Consider the following 13,927-nt stretch of genomic DNA (forward strand, 5'->3'; position numbering starts at 1 on the left):
TACAAATTTTTTCACCTACCAGCACTTGACCCTTCAAGTATGGCAAAACACAAACAAATGGCTGATATTATTTCTTCAAAATACTACAACCGGACCCTGCCTGACATGGTGGGAGCGGGCCCAGATTCATGTACCAACCGCGCCTAGCATCGCCGGTCTGAGAGCAGCGGTAGGAGACGGGAGCCCCTGCACCAGCTGCGCCTGGCATGTCGGTGAACAGGCGACGGAGGCGTATATTCCAGACGGCTAATGCTGCACTCTATCATCCCGACAGGGCCTGGCACAAACACTCCTTGCCGCTGAGTGCCTAATTTTGACAGATTAGCGGCATCCAACCTTCTGCCAGATAAGGAGAAAGCAATCCCAGCCACGGACAGGAACATAATAAAAGAAAGTGCAGGCATTTCCTCTGGTTTCAAGTCTTGTAAAGATTGTGAGGCGATTTATAAATAGGTTGTAAAGTGATTTGTGTCCTCCAGGCATCTGCTCAGTGACTTTTTTATCAGTACCGAAGCTCCTTGTAGTAATGGGTGCATCACCCCACACCCTCCCTCCAGTCCTCCACACACCTTTGCATCCTGAAGGGGCCAAGATTCCATGGGATTGGTGGGAGCTGCCCTTGAAGAATTTGGGACTCCCTGGAGGGTTGGGCCTCCTGCACTGATGAGGCTTCAGGGGCCCATGTTACACCTGTTGTAGCATATTCCTTCACAGGACTAGTTTGGTGAAAGCCAGGACAACAAGCTCCACAACAATAAATGTAAAGATCAGTATGACTCATTTAGCCACACAAAGAATACTACAAGTGGGATAAAAGTCCTAGGGTGTTTATTGCAGATTAAGCCTCAGGCTGACTTGAACAATTCTCAATACAAGACTATAAAGGTAAAAAATTATATTAGGTTGTCAAAACCTCCTGAAGAAGTTCAAACCAACTAAGATCAGGAAGACTAAACATTCTATTAATGCCACATAAAGCAGCAACAGGAACATTTTGAAAAGGAGAAAACAATAGTGGTATAATTCTGTTAATCATTTAGCAGATCTAAATTTGCAATTCTAATAACCTGATCAAGGGGAAATCCTATGAATTAGTAAGCCTATTTAACAGGGCATTAAGACCCTCATTATGACTTCGGTGGTCTACAACGTAACCGCTGAAGTCCCGCCAGTCATCAGACCGCCATATTATGACTGCTGGCGGCTCTCCGCCATAAATTGGGCGGAGAGCCGCCAGCAGCCATACTGACGGTTGGCGGTGCAGTTGAGGTTGCTCCGCTGGCACTGCTACATCAACATAACACTGCCACGCCTATTGCAACTTAGTAATAGGTGTGGCTGTGTTGTGTTGGTGGGGTGCTGGTGACAGAGCTAGCGCCATGGACCCCATTCCCTCCCGGACGACCACTGCAACCACCAAGTAAGGTGATCGACCGACAAGGGAGGAGGATGGGGAGTGGGAGCGGGGGTGCTGAGTGTTGTGTGCATGAATGTGGGTGTGTGTGTGAATGGAGGGGGTGGGGGTGTTGTGTGTGTTTGTGTGCGTGTGTATGCAAGTGTATGTGTGCATGTGTGAATGCGTGTGTGCAGGGGTGGGGGTGTTGTGGCCGTGTGTGCATGTGTGTGTGAATGAGAATGCGTGTATGTGTGCATGTATGTATGTATGTGTGATGTGTGCCTGCGTAGATGTATGGGGGTCAGAATGGGGATCGGGGTGGGGGGGTTGGAATGGGGATCGGGGGGTTCAGAATGGGGATCAGAGCAGGGGTGTCACTGCTTGGGAGAGTGGGGGGCTTCAGATGGTGTCGGGGTGGGTCCTACATGGAGGGAGGGGTTGGGGAGTCCTGCAGTGGCGACAGGAATGAATCCCTGGTGATAAGGATGCTCAAAATACCGCAGGCAGTGTTAGGTGGACCGCCGGGTCAAAGGTGGTCAACCTTTGACCAGGTGGTCCTACCTCCCTGGCGGTACAGGTGGTGAACTGGCTGCAATACAGCCAGTTCACTTCCATTGTCATAATTTGGCGGTCCTGCACCGACACGCTGTCGGCAGTCTGGCCGCCACCACTGGTGTGGCGGAGCAGGACCGCCGGGGTCATAATGACCCCCTAAGTGTGATAAATCAAGTGTGTTGGGGGGCTCTACTACAGGTATGGCCACAGAGGCATCACAAGAGTGCTTTATCAGTGGCAGTGCTTATGTAAATAAGAACATTACCTAAATAAAGTGAGGCTGAAATCCTGTTGCTCACAAATTAATTAAATTCTTACTCAACAATCAGTAACTGAAATCAGCAGCAGCATTTCTATTTATCATAATCAGAAAAACACTTTACTAGATGCGTGTAAATTTCTGTGTGTTATTGTAAAGACCTTTCACCAAACCCATCACACTATTGTGTGAAGTAGCTATTTACTGAGTCTTTCTTAGCATGTATTTGCATAATTATACAAGCCCAACTGGAAAAAAGGCCTTGAATAAATAGATGTCCCTGAGCGTTTCAGCGAAGTGGGAACATTTTAGTACCTTTTCATCGATATTATAGGGCAGATTTATGAAAACTTTTCTTGCGCCTCTCATTGCCCCCCTAACACCACCATGTGTGCGCTGTATTTAATATAAGGCACGCCATGTGGTAGTTACGGAACTAGCATCAGAATGTTTTATGCTAGTTTGGCGCTTTGCAGGTTCAGTGTCAAAAATTCTGATGCTAATCTTGCAAAGCACCCAGAGGCCCATTGAAACTAATGGGAGCCTCCTTTTAACGCCTGCTCTGAGCAGGCATTAAAAGTGCCTAAAAAAGAAAGACACAAAGAAATCTCTCAGATTTCTTTCAGACATTTTTCCGCCCCCCCCTTATTATGCCTGACGCAGGCATAATGTAGCTCAAAAGGTTACAAAGTGGTGAAATGCATGCATTGTGCCACTTTGTAAATATGGCACAGCGATTTCAGCCTTATTGGGCCACATTAGCTTAAAAAAATGATGCTAATGTGGCACAAGGAGACCCTAGGGGCTCTTAAATCTGCCCCTAAGTGCTGTGTAAATGGCACTTTCTCCATTTGAGGAAAAAGGCAGATTGACATTTGCTCTTTCCACTTAATACCAGTGTTCAGCAAGCGGTGAAGATCTCTCATCTCTGTCCACAGACCAGTTAAATTAAAGCTCATAGGCCAAGATGATTTGTCCACTCATCACTCCACATGAAGCAAAAGTTGAGTTTGTCCAATGGAAAATAGTCATGCGACATAGACTGAAACATCGGTGAATATTCCCAGGTTCTTCATGTGAAACGGCTTCCATCTTAGCTTATCCATTTGAGCTAAAATATTTATGTACATTGTCAGTTCCACAGTTCTTGCATGTACTATGCTCAAGGTTGGGTTTCCAAACTCACTATGTGTAAAACAATAGAGTATCTATTATAAAGCTAACATTCTCATGAAAATGATGTCTGAAAGAAAAATACACGTTAGCAAGAATGAGTAAACATTTTCTGAACAGTCACGAAACAGGGCCTTGCAGGCCTTACTTAGGCTAATCAAATGAATTAAAACAGCACATTCATTTATGCATCTAATGTACATTTAACATTCTAAACTCTAAATTTAGTATTAGAAAACTTGGCCAATGTTTTTGTTACAGTAAATTCAAAATGAAAAAGACTCTGTTAACTCTTTCAAGTAAATATAGTGCAGAACTACATTCTCTACATTTGCACATTACGTTTAAAACACTCTCTCCATGAAAACTATTTAATACATTTAATTTACATCATGACTTATAATGTAAAAGCAAATTAACTCACTAATCATAAAGTTAAAATGCCATACCACATAATTTTCAACTACTGACCTACAGTGAATGCATGTTATTATGGCTTGTCAGTGAACCACTTTACAGCTAAAGTATTAGTACTTTGATTAACATAATGCATAAGCTGTCACATATAGATGGTTACTGTGACTTCAGGTACAATACTAACATTTCTGCTACATCACACCCCTGGTCGAGGTTGGAGCGGATGGCAGGTAGTTATGTCTTTTCCCATTTGGTCCCAGAACTCACTCTGTCCCGCACTGGTGCGGAAAGAGTGGGGATGGTCTTTAATCCTCCTACTCTATGTGTATCAATAACATTTTCACAGGGGCCAAACGTTTGGTCTGTGATATGATAGACAGCCAGGTCAGTCAAAGAGTGCACATAACAACTGACTTGCCTTTTATTTCACTATTGTCATTGTTTCAGAGTGCGTGGAAATTAATGTTTTTACATTCATGTTTGAAAACTATAACTTTCAAATAGTTCTCAAAGCACTGACATAATCAGATGTACTAATATGCAATGATAGGGGTGGGAGAGCCACTGACGCTTTAGCCAGGCTCAGGCCTAAAGCCTGGCTCTGGATCAGCTTGAAGTCCTGTTGGAACCTCAAGCCCATAATCAGCCTGAGCTTTCATGTGGCTTCCGCCTTCCTTCTTCCCTATACAGTGGATGTGGTTTTATGGCCAGACCTGTTGACTCTGGAGCTGAGAGAACCTGGTTTGAGTCTCGGCAATGGCTCAACATCCATCCCTATTAACAATGAACTGTGACCTTGTGTAAAAGAACTGTTGCTCATGTAAAGGATTCCAATACATTCGGGTTGAGCTTGTTCTATATAAAATGTGCACAAAGAAGTAAAAAGAAAGCCTTAAAATAAGGAAAGACAAATGGATACCCAATACTGGCTGATTTGTTCAAAGTAAACCCAGAAACCTAGATAAATTGCAGCTTCCCCACTTTAATTTTGTGATATTTTTTCTTTATTAGTGCCTATTAAAGCCCTTTCAAAAATGTGAATTCAAAATAGCAGCTTTACAAAACCTATTGTGTTTGATTTAATAGACTAAAATGATGCTTTATAATAATATGAACCACGTATGGGGTTTACATGACAATTATCCTGCCTCTTAGTTCACTAATAGTTCATTCTTAATTATCACTTTTAATAAAGTACTTCTCAGTGCAGGTCTACAATGTGACTCATTTATGTCAAAGTTCCCACATGCTTGAGAAATACACATTTTGAATTATCATATTTTATGTGATAGTTGGTGTATGATTTATATGCAAACATTTCCAGGGCTTGTCTCGAACAGGGGCTCTAAGATACGAGCCAGACGCTTGACTTGGCTCGGCTCTGCTCTCCCTCTTAATGTGTTGGTTCATCTCACCTCTATGAAACGGTTCTGCATGTTAATGAAATACACTTTTTGAATTAAAAAAAAGACTAGTTTTGCTCAAAGATATCTTGAAAAATGAAGGTGTTCCTAAAGTTAAGTGGTACTTCCTTTCTTTAACATCAATTAACCCTTAAATAAATGCTTGACTGTTTATATAACATCTTTTTAACATTTAATGCTGAGTCGATTATACAGCAGCCCATTGCTTTCGTTGACCCGGGGGCCCATGTAAAGATCAGGAGGGCCATACTTTGAGTACTCCAAGTCTGTCTGTACTGCAGTGAGAATGGTCCGTCTCCATCCCTCTCTAGGACATAGGCCATTCTGCCCTGTATTGGAAGTGTCTGTCTGTCTCCTTCTTCTTCTCAGACTGGAGAATCTGTCTATTACTTTTGCCCTCAGCAGCCACTCTCCCTGGCCCTGGATATCTCAATTGCTTTCACCTTGCACCTTCCCACCGCACAAGGTAGGGCCAGTCTCCCTCTAACGACCACGCCAGCTCTTCCGTCTCCTCTGAGGGAGGTACCTCTTGTTGCTTTTACTCCTGTTGTACGACAGTGATGAATCAAAACGCCCAGGATATCAAACGTGATATTTCACACCCTTTCTTCTCCGATAATGCCATCACAGGAAGTGCAGTCACATGAACTCCAATGCAACTATAGGACAGGATGTGCTCTCTGATCACTAAACAGTGGGATTTGGATAGTAGCAAACAGAAAAGCAGATAAACTATTTTCGCCACTAATCACATATAAATTGGAATGCTGCAACAAGATGCCAGTAGTGGGGACACAGTTCCTTCATAGACAAAATTTTAGCTGTGCGATGTCTATGCTCCTTCTTCACATGCCTAAGCACAGCTGCTTATGCCAAACCATCATTTACCCAGGCCCATCCAGTCAGCACTCAAGAGCATCTATCATGTGCCCAGGGTCATCCACAATGTAGCCACGATCAGCTATCTTGTTCACCGTACCTATTATGGGTCCAGATCCAGCCATCATATGCACAGGCACAACCACCATATATGCATTGCAACCATATATACATAAATCTATCCTCATGGACCTATTAAGGGTCTGTAGTTCAGCTGCCAATTCCAGAGACAATTGAACTTGCTGTCTGGACCTGCCATCTCACAGGCACAGATGTGCATAAAGTTTATTTTAAATTTGGTACAAGCCTCACGCTCACAAACACAGCACCCCCTCCAAATGTTTTCTAACGGTGTTATTTTCTGGGAAATTACTTCTACATTATTTTACTCCCTTTGTTGATGCATGAGACAGAAGCACGAGCCAAAGTATGCACAACAGGAACACAGACAATTCATTGCTGTGATTTTATATTGCATACCTAAATAGTGGTAAGCTAGCTATGACAGTTTCTCGGTTTAGGCCTGCCACTTTTTCAAATTTAGTGCAGTGTGGTGCCTTGAAAGCAGTAAGAGCCATCCAGGAGCTACTTGCTTCAGGACCATGCCTAAACTTCACAAACGTGGGCACAGCTGAGATGCTGTTCTTCCACAAATAATTTTCTGTCTACACTTCCCATGCTCTACATTTGCATTCTATCTTGACGATAGGCAAGTGAAATTGTTTGTGTATATAATGCCTACAACACATGACACATTATATATATGTAGCTGTATGTGCATAATTCAACTGGTAATGCCAATTTATATAGTACACAGCACAAACGGATTGTTAACCAGTCATAAAGTGCTCACGTTTTAAGAGTCCTTGGGCCAGATGTAGGACAATCCGGCATTGCGACTCGCAAATTGCGAGTCTGAGCGACTCGCAATTTGCGAGTCGCAATGCCAGATGCAGGATGGTGTCCCTGACACCATCTGCAAGTCGCAAGGGGGTCACAAAGGCCCACCTCATTAATATTAATAAGGTGGGTCGCAATTTGCGACCCCCTTGTGTGTCGCAGCACTCACAGGGATGGTGGCCTGCTGGAGACAGCAGACCTCCATCTCTGTGACTGCTTTTAAATAAAGCTGTTTTTTTTTTTGTAATGCAGCCCGTTTTCCTTAAAGGAAAACGAGATGCATTACAAAAGAAAAAATGAAACGTGACAGTTTCATTTTTTCAGAGCAGGCAGTGGTCCATAGGACCACTGCCTGCTCTGAAAAAAAGTTTTCAAGGCCATTCACAAAGGGGAAGGGGTCCCATGGGGACCCCTTCCCTTTTGCGAATGGGTTACCAACAGCGATTGCTTTGCGGCCGCATTCGCGGTCACAAAGCAATCTTACATCGCGCTGCGACTCGCAAATAGGAAGGGGAACATCCCTTCCTATTTGCGACTCGCAGTCCCATTTTGCGAGTCGGTAACCAGGTTACCGACTCGCAAAATGGGAATAGGCATCGCGATGTGGCTTTTGCGTCTCGCAAACAGCGATTTTCACTGTTTGTGAGGCGTAAAAAAGCCTTGGTACATTTGGCCCCTTCTGTCTTACATTTTAAGGCAAGTAAGTCATTGATTGGAGGTTAGTTGGAACTGTGCTTTTCAGCAAGCTCAGAGTCGGACTCGCCTGAAGGGCAATAAGACAGGGCCTAAAGGGATGACCTAACAGAACAATGTGTGGGCTGTTTTTCTGGGTTGTTTGTGGGCCTGTTGTATGGTCCGGTTGGCCACTTTATACTGTTGATTTCTCTAATATTACCACATACATTGCCTGCAACAAGCACAACTGCGTGCAGCCCCCATACCTTGCAACACACTTAGACAGCTTGTCTGCACAAGTTTAAAACTGCCCGTATTCGCAAATATGGGACACTTTTCTAACTATTAGATTCGCTAACGAGGGCTGCCTTTAATTTGGTGCAGAGGCCTATTTTGTGTCCCAGTCCGGCCCTGAGCAAGCTGCATGCTTACCGCATCAAGTGACTTTTTCTAATGAGTGCAACTTTTTTTTGTTTGGTACAAAGGTGTTGTGCTGCAGTGAAGTAACAATGCTCTCGAGTACTGTTTCAGCTACTGAATATTAGAATATTCCTTAACTTTCTCTAATAGATAAGTCATTCAGACAATCTGTTTGAAATATGATACTGTAATATACTCAATTCTTCCCTTACCACAATTTGCGGGTGGGTCCCCACCATGCTGTGAGTTTGCAGTATCTCAGGATAGCAACCTCTTTGGACTCGTTTTTACCGTTCATAATGTCAAGTAGGGCGTATTGAAGGTAGAAGGTAGGTACATAAGGAATAAAAGTCATGAATGATGTTAATCAAGGATGAATAGAACATTTTTAGCATTTCTATCAGGGGTGTAGCCTGGTCAGTAAGATTGGGGGGTTTTAAGCTTCAGATTTCCCAACAATTACGCTGGCATAGCGTGTTTAAATACATTAAGAGAAGACGGACACCTCACAATACCCGACTGAAAACACCTGAAGCCAACTATGTACTACAGAATATATATTTTTAGGGGTTGTAACCCCCCCTCCGAAGCTAGGCCCTAGCTAGCATGGTATTTCAGTACTAAGACCAGATCTGAATCCAGATTGGAAGATACTGAGGGGGATAGTTGTTTAAAATGATGTTTCTTTTAAATTAGGAAAACACAGAGGGTGCTTTGCCTTGCTCTATACTTAAATTGGGAAGCCACAGAGCCCTAGCTTTTTTAAGGAGCGGGTTCACCTCCCTAATATTTAGTTAGCATTGAAATGTCCTCCAAAACAAGGAAGTATTTCATAGGTAGACAGATTATAATTTGAGATGTATGAAGTGGGTTTGGTAGACAGTTTCACTATGTAAAATAGGCTGAATCTAACTGGGAATTTATAGAGATGAATCAGCTTCAAAGATGGGGCTTTTGTGAGACTGGAAAGATGCAGTCTTTAGAATAAAGGTTATGTGGGTTCTTTAGGTATTAGAAGACTGAGGGATTTCATTTGTTTAGTTTTTGCGCATGGGGCCAGACCAGTGTTGACGTCAGACATCATATTACCTTAATGTTAAGTGATAAGCTCTCCATCGAAAGGGGTGAAGGGCAGAACAATGTGAAAGTGGTGAGTTGGCTGAGTTCATTATTGACCACTTTTTCAGTATCATGCACCCAAGCTGCCTGTCCTTAGCGATGACCAGCCAATTAGATATTTGTCAAAGAGAAGCAAGAAAGGGATTTGTCTGTGGTCAGAACAATTGCCTGGAAATGCCATTTCAGTGTGGAGGGAGCCTGCATTGCAAATGATAAGGTCTAAAATGGAGCCTTTGCTGTCAGTGGGATCGAAACAGTCTCGGAAGTGATTATTATCTTTAAACAAGCATTGGTAAAGCCAATAGGTCTCATCTATGCAAGAGCTATTGGCTTTGCCAATGTGTTTTAGCCATGTTGTACACCAACATGGCTGCTGTGCAGCATGGCTGAACATTAGTGGCATAGAGTGGTGTGGGGTGTCATAGAGTGGAATGGCAAAGAGTGGAATAGAATGTTGCAGAGTGAAGTGGCATGGAGTGTTGTGTATTAGAGTAACATAGAGTGGTGGCGCGTACAATGGCATACGGTGGAGTGGTGTAGTGTAGAGTGGACTGGTGTAGAGTGCATTTGCATAGAGTGTTGCAGAGTATGGTGGGGTAGAGAGCAGCCACATAGAATTCAGCAGCCTAGAATGCAGCATCGTAGAATGCAGTGGTGTAGACTAGAGTGCTGTATAGTAGAGTGCAATGGCATACAGTGCAGTGATGCAGAGTAGAGTGGCAGAGAGTCCAATAGCATAGAGTGCAGTGGTGCAGAGTAGAGTAAAGTGGCACAGAGTTCAGTGGTGTAGAGTGGAGCAGAGTAGGGTAGTGTAGAGTAGAATACAAGTGCCATAGAGTGCAGTGGCGTACACTGGAATGCTGCATAAGACAGTGGTGTAGAGTGAAGTGATGCAGGGTAAAGTGGTGTAGAGTGGAGTGGTGTAGAGTGCATTGGCATAGAATGCATTTGTGCAGAGCTGAGTGGTGTAGAGTTCAGTGGTGTAAAGTGCAGTGTTACACAGTAGTGCAGTGGTGTAGAGTGGTGTAGAGTGCATTGGTGTAGAGTGAATTGTCAGAGAATACAGAGGTGTCGAGCAGAGTGGTGTTGAGTACAGTACTGAAGAGTAAAGTGTAGTGGTATAGAGTGTAGTGGCAGAGAGTGCTGCAAAGTATAGCAGAGTGCAGTGGAGTGGCATAGAGTAGAGTGGACTGGTGTAGAGTGCATTGACATAGAGTGTTGAGGGGTATAGTTACATACAGTGCAGCAGCATAGAATTCAGTGGCATACAATGCAGCATCGTAGAATGCAGTGGCGTAGATTAGAGTGGTGCATTGTAGAGTGCACTGGTGGAGAGTGGCGTGGTGCAGAGTAGAGTTTCATAAAGTGAAGAGTGGTGTAGTGGTGTAGAGTAGATTGGTGTAAAGTAAAGTGACAGACAATGCAGTGGCGTAGAGTGGTGCTGAGTGAAGTGGAGTAGAGTGCAGTGGCATAGAGTGCAGTGATGTGGAGTAGAGTGGCATAGAATGCATTGCAATAGAGTGAAATAGTGCAGAGTAGAGTATGTAGAGTTCAGTGGCAGAGAGTGCAGTGTTGCAGAGTAGAGTGTCATAGAGGGCAGTGGTGTAGAGTGGAATAGAATGCAATGATGCATAGCCCACAGTGGCATAGAGTTGAGTGATGTAGAGAGCAATGGTGTAGAGTTCAGTGGTGCAGAGTAGAGTGCAGTGGCATAGAGTGAAGTGTGGCATAGAGTGGAGTGGTGTAGAGTGCAGTGGCGTAGATTGCAGTAGCATAGAGTAGATTATTTCAGAGTAGAGTGAAGTGACATAGAGTGGTGTGGGGTAGAGTATAATGGCATGGAGTAACGTGGTGTGGAGTGCAGTGGCAGACAGTGCAGTGGTGCAGAGTGGATTAGAGTGGCATACAGTGGATTGGTGTAGAGTGCAAGGCATTGAGTTGAGTGTTACAGAGTAAAATGCATTGGTGTATTGGCTGAGAGTGCAGTGACGTAGAGTGCAGTGTTGCAGAGTGTCGTAAGATGGAGTGGCATAGGGTAGAGCGGATTGCAGAGTAGAGTAGATAGGCATAGAGTGGAGAGGAGTGCAGTGGCGTGGAGTGATGTACTCCAACCCCATCACCAGCCAGGATGTCCACACAGACACCCAGGGGAATAGAAAGAGTAATTTTAGTGAGGAGGAGGAGAATCAAATACTCATAACAGAGGTGACAAAGTATGAACATCAACTCTTTGTCACCTCCAAATTGCCATTAGGGAAGAAAGAGGCCATTTGGCAGTCCAGAGTGGACAAGATCAACAGTGTGGGGCAAGTTAAAAGGATAGTGTCAGAGTACAAGAAGCACTGGCACGATTACAAGCACAGGACCAAACTGGCCAACAACCTGAAGGCAGCCATGCTGACTCGAGGAGGAGGACGTGAGGTCCCGGAGGAGCTGACGTCCTTGGAGGAGCAGGTGGCAGCAGTCATCCCAGCAGAGTTGGTGGCAGGAGTGGAAGGAATCAACAGTGCAGCCTACGAGGCTCGACAAGACCTACAGGGTAAGTGGCAACAAGGGATAATATCACAAAATATGTCATGCTGTGCTGTGGTGCATGCTATGTTCCTTGCGCCGCACTGTGGTGAGTGTAAGGGAAAGGGATGGAATTGGCCAAATGTCCAGTCATACATCATAGAAATGGAAGTCAAAATGACCAGCCACATGTTGCCCAGTCCAGCTCCGTCAAGTTTGGCTAGTCCATGTGTGATGTGCAGCACCAGTCCAGGATCACATTAGTGTACTGTGAATTGTTGCACAATGTATAACATTAGTGACCAGGACTACAAGTCCCACAGTACCAAGCAAGACATCTGGACTGGAACACCACAAGATGCTAGGACACTGGAACCCTGCCCACTTTCACTTGATAATGCATGCCCCCTTGCCCTATTAGGTTAGTGTGTCTCCATCGATGGGTCTCCAGATGAACTGCCTACAATAGGATCTACCTCATCTGCCTGCCCCAGTCCAGCTCTGGACACCGAGGACCCCCAAGTTGTCATTCAACGGCGAGCATCAGGAGTCCAGTGGAGATGGTAAATGAGGTGTGGGCAGGGATGGAGAACATTGTGGGCATCCTAGAGGGAGTCCGTGGGTGCCTCAGTCCCAATAAAGGCACCTCAGAGGAAATAAGAGTCACCTACCATGCACGTCAGAGATTGGAACAGTTCCTTGCTGACATCAGCGGTGTCATGAGGCAGAGGCAAGAACAACAGCCTTGCAATATGACACCAGTGAGGCTGCCACCTAGCTGGGGACGATAAGCACCATCTTTGAATCTTTGGAGTGGAAGCAGGACTCCTATATTGGAATAATGGGTTCCTTTCACCGTTACATTGATGCTGTGCTGACAAACCAGCAGGCCCTTCTCAGCGCTGTGCTGTCTTCCTTGTTGGCACAGGCAAATGCTGCTGGGTACTGGGGAGCCAGATCTTCAGCCCCTGATTTGAGTGTGTGCCTCAGATGCCTCCTGCACAAACACCGCCACCCTCGGGGGAGGCACAACACACATCAGAGAAGGAAGATCTTGTCTTTACCAATTCTTGACAGAGAACCAGCCAGTAACATTTGTATGTGGGTCTTGGCAAGTTTCCCATTGGACCTGTCTTGACTAACATGCCATCACCCTTGTCATCTAGTACTGTCTCCTTTGTGTTTGCCCCCCTATTAGTCTGATACATTTATGGACTGTTGATGAGGCCTACGTTCCCTAGTGGCAATTTGGACCTATTCCTCAGTAGAATACTACTCTTCTCCACATGTCACATGGCATGTATCCCCCATGGATTCTGTCTGGACATCCTTTAGCTCTCAAACAATGTTGGGGTTGTTGTTGCAAGAACTGCTACTGTAAATCAGCCTATGTACACACCTGTAAATAAATCCACTACTTTTCACCTGTGTGTTGTATGTCTGTTGCGGATTGGACTAACTAGACCATGGTGGATGTGCTGATCCAAAGACACGTCCTGCCATCTAAAGGGAGCTGTGCACAGTCCCTATCACATTATCCTGTTGGACAAGTCAAGGATCATGAGCCTACACTGCCATGGCATCATGTGGAAAGTCTCTTTGAACTATTGAACTTCGTGGTGCTAAAATAAGCATCAGTAACTAGAGTGGCACAGGTAATAATCCCACACAATCACACATTTCAATACATGCACAAATTGTGTCCTGTGAGGTATGTGAGACACTAACACATTCTCATACATCCAAATATTTCTAGCTCAGTAATGACAACAATGTCATCATGCACAAATGTCAGCCTCAATGTTTACTTTGGAGATCACACATAAGTACAATATTAATGTATGTCCTGAGAACAAGCAGATACCAATAGACACTCTTTCTCAATTTGTGTCATACCTATGCCACTGAAGGATGTTGAAGCTCAGTGCTACAACTTGGTTGTCAGTAAACATGAACTGCAACCACTAGCTAATTAGCTTTTTGTGTCAAAAGATAAATGGTGCAGTAAGGCACACTCTGCATACGTAGGGGCAAGGTGTCATTATGCCCCTGAGAGCCCTCACATGCATTGAGTGTAACCACACCAGACATCATTTTTTAATATATACATATTAAATGTTATGAACAAGATGACAGACCCATGGAAAATTCTACACATGCCATAGGGAATAGGTAAGGGGAGCCCTATGTTGATCTAAA

Source organism: Pleurodeles waltl, chromosome 7 (genome assembly GCF_031143425.1).
Source record: "Pleurodeles waltl isolate 20211129_DDA chromosome 7, aPleWal1.hap1.20221129, whole genome shotgun sequence".
In the NCBI taxonomy this organism is placed as follows: Eukaryota; Metazoa; Chordata; class Amphibia; order Caudata; family Salamandridae; genus Pleurodeles; species Pleurodeles waltl.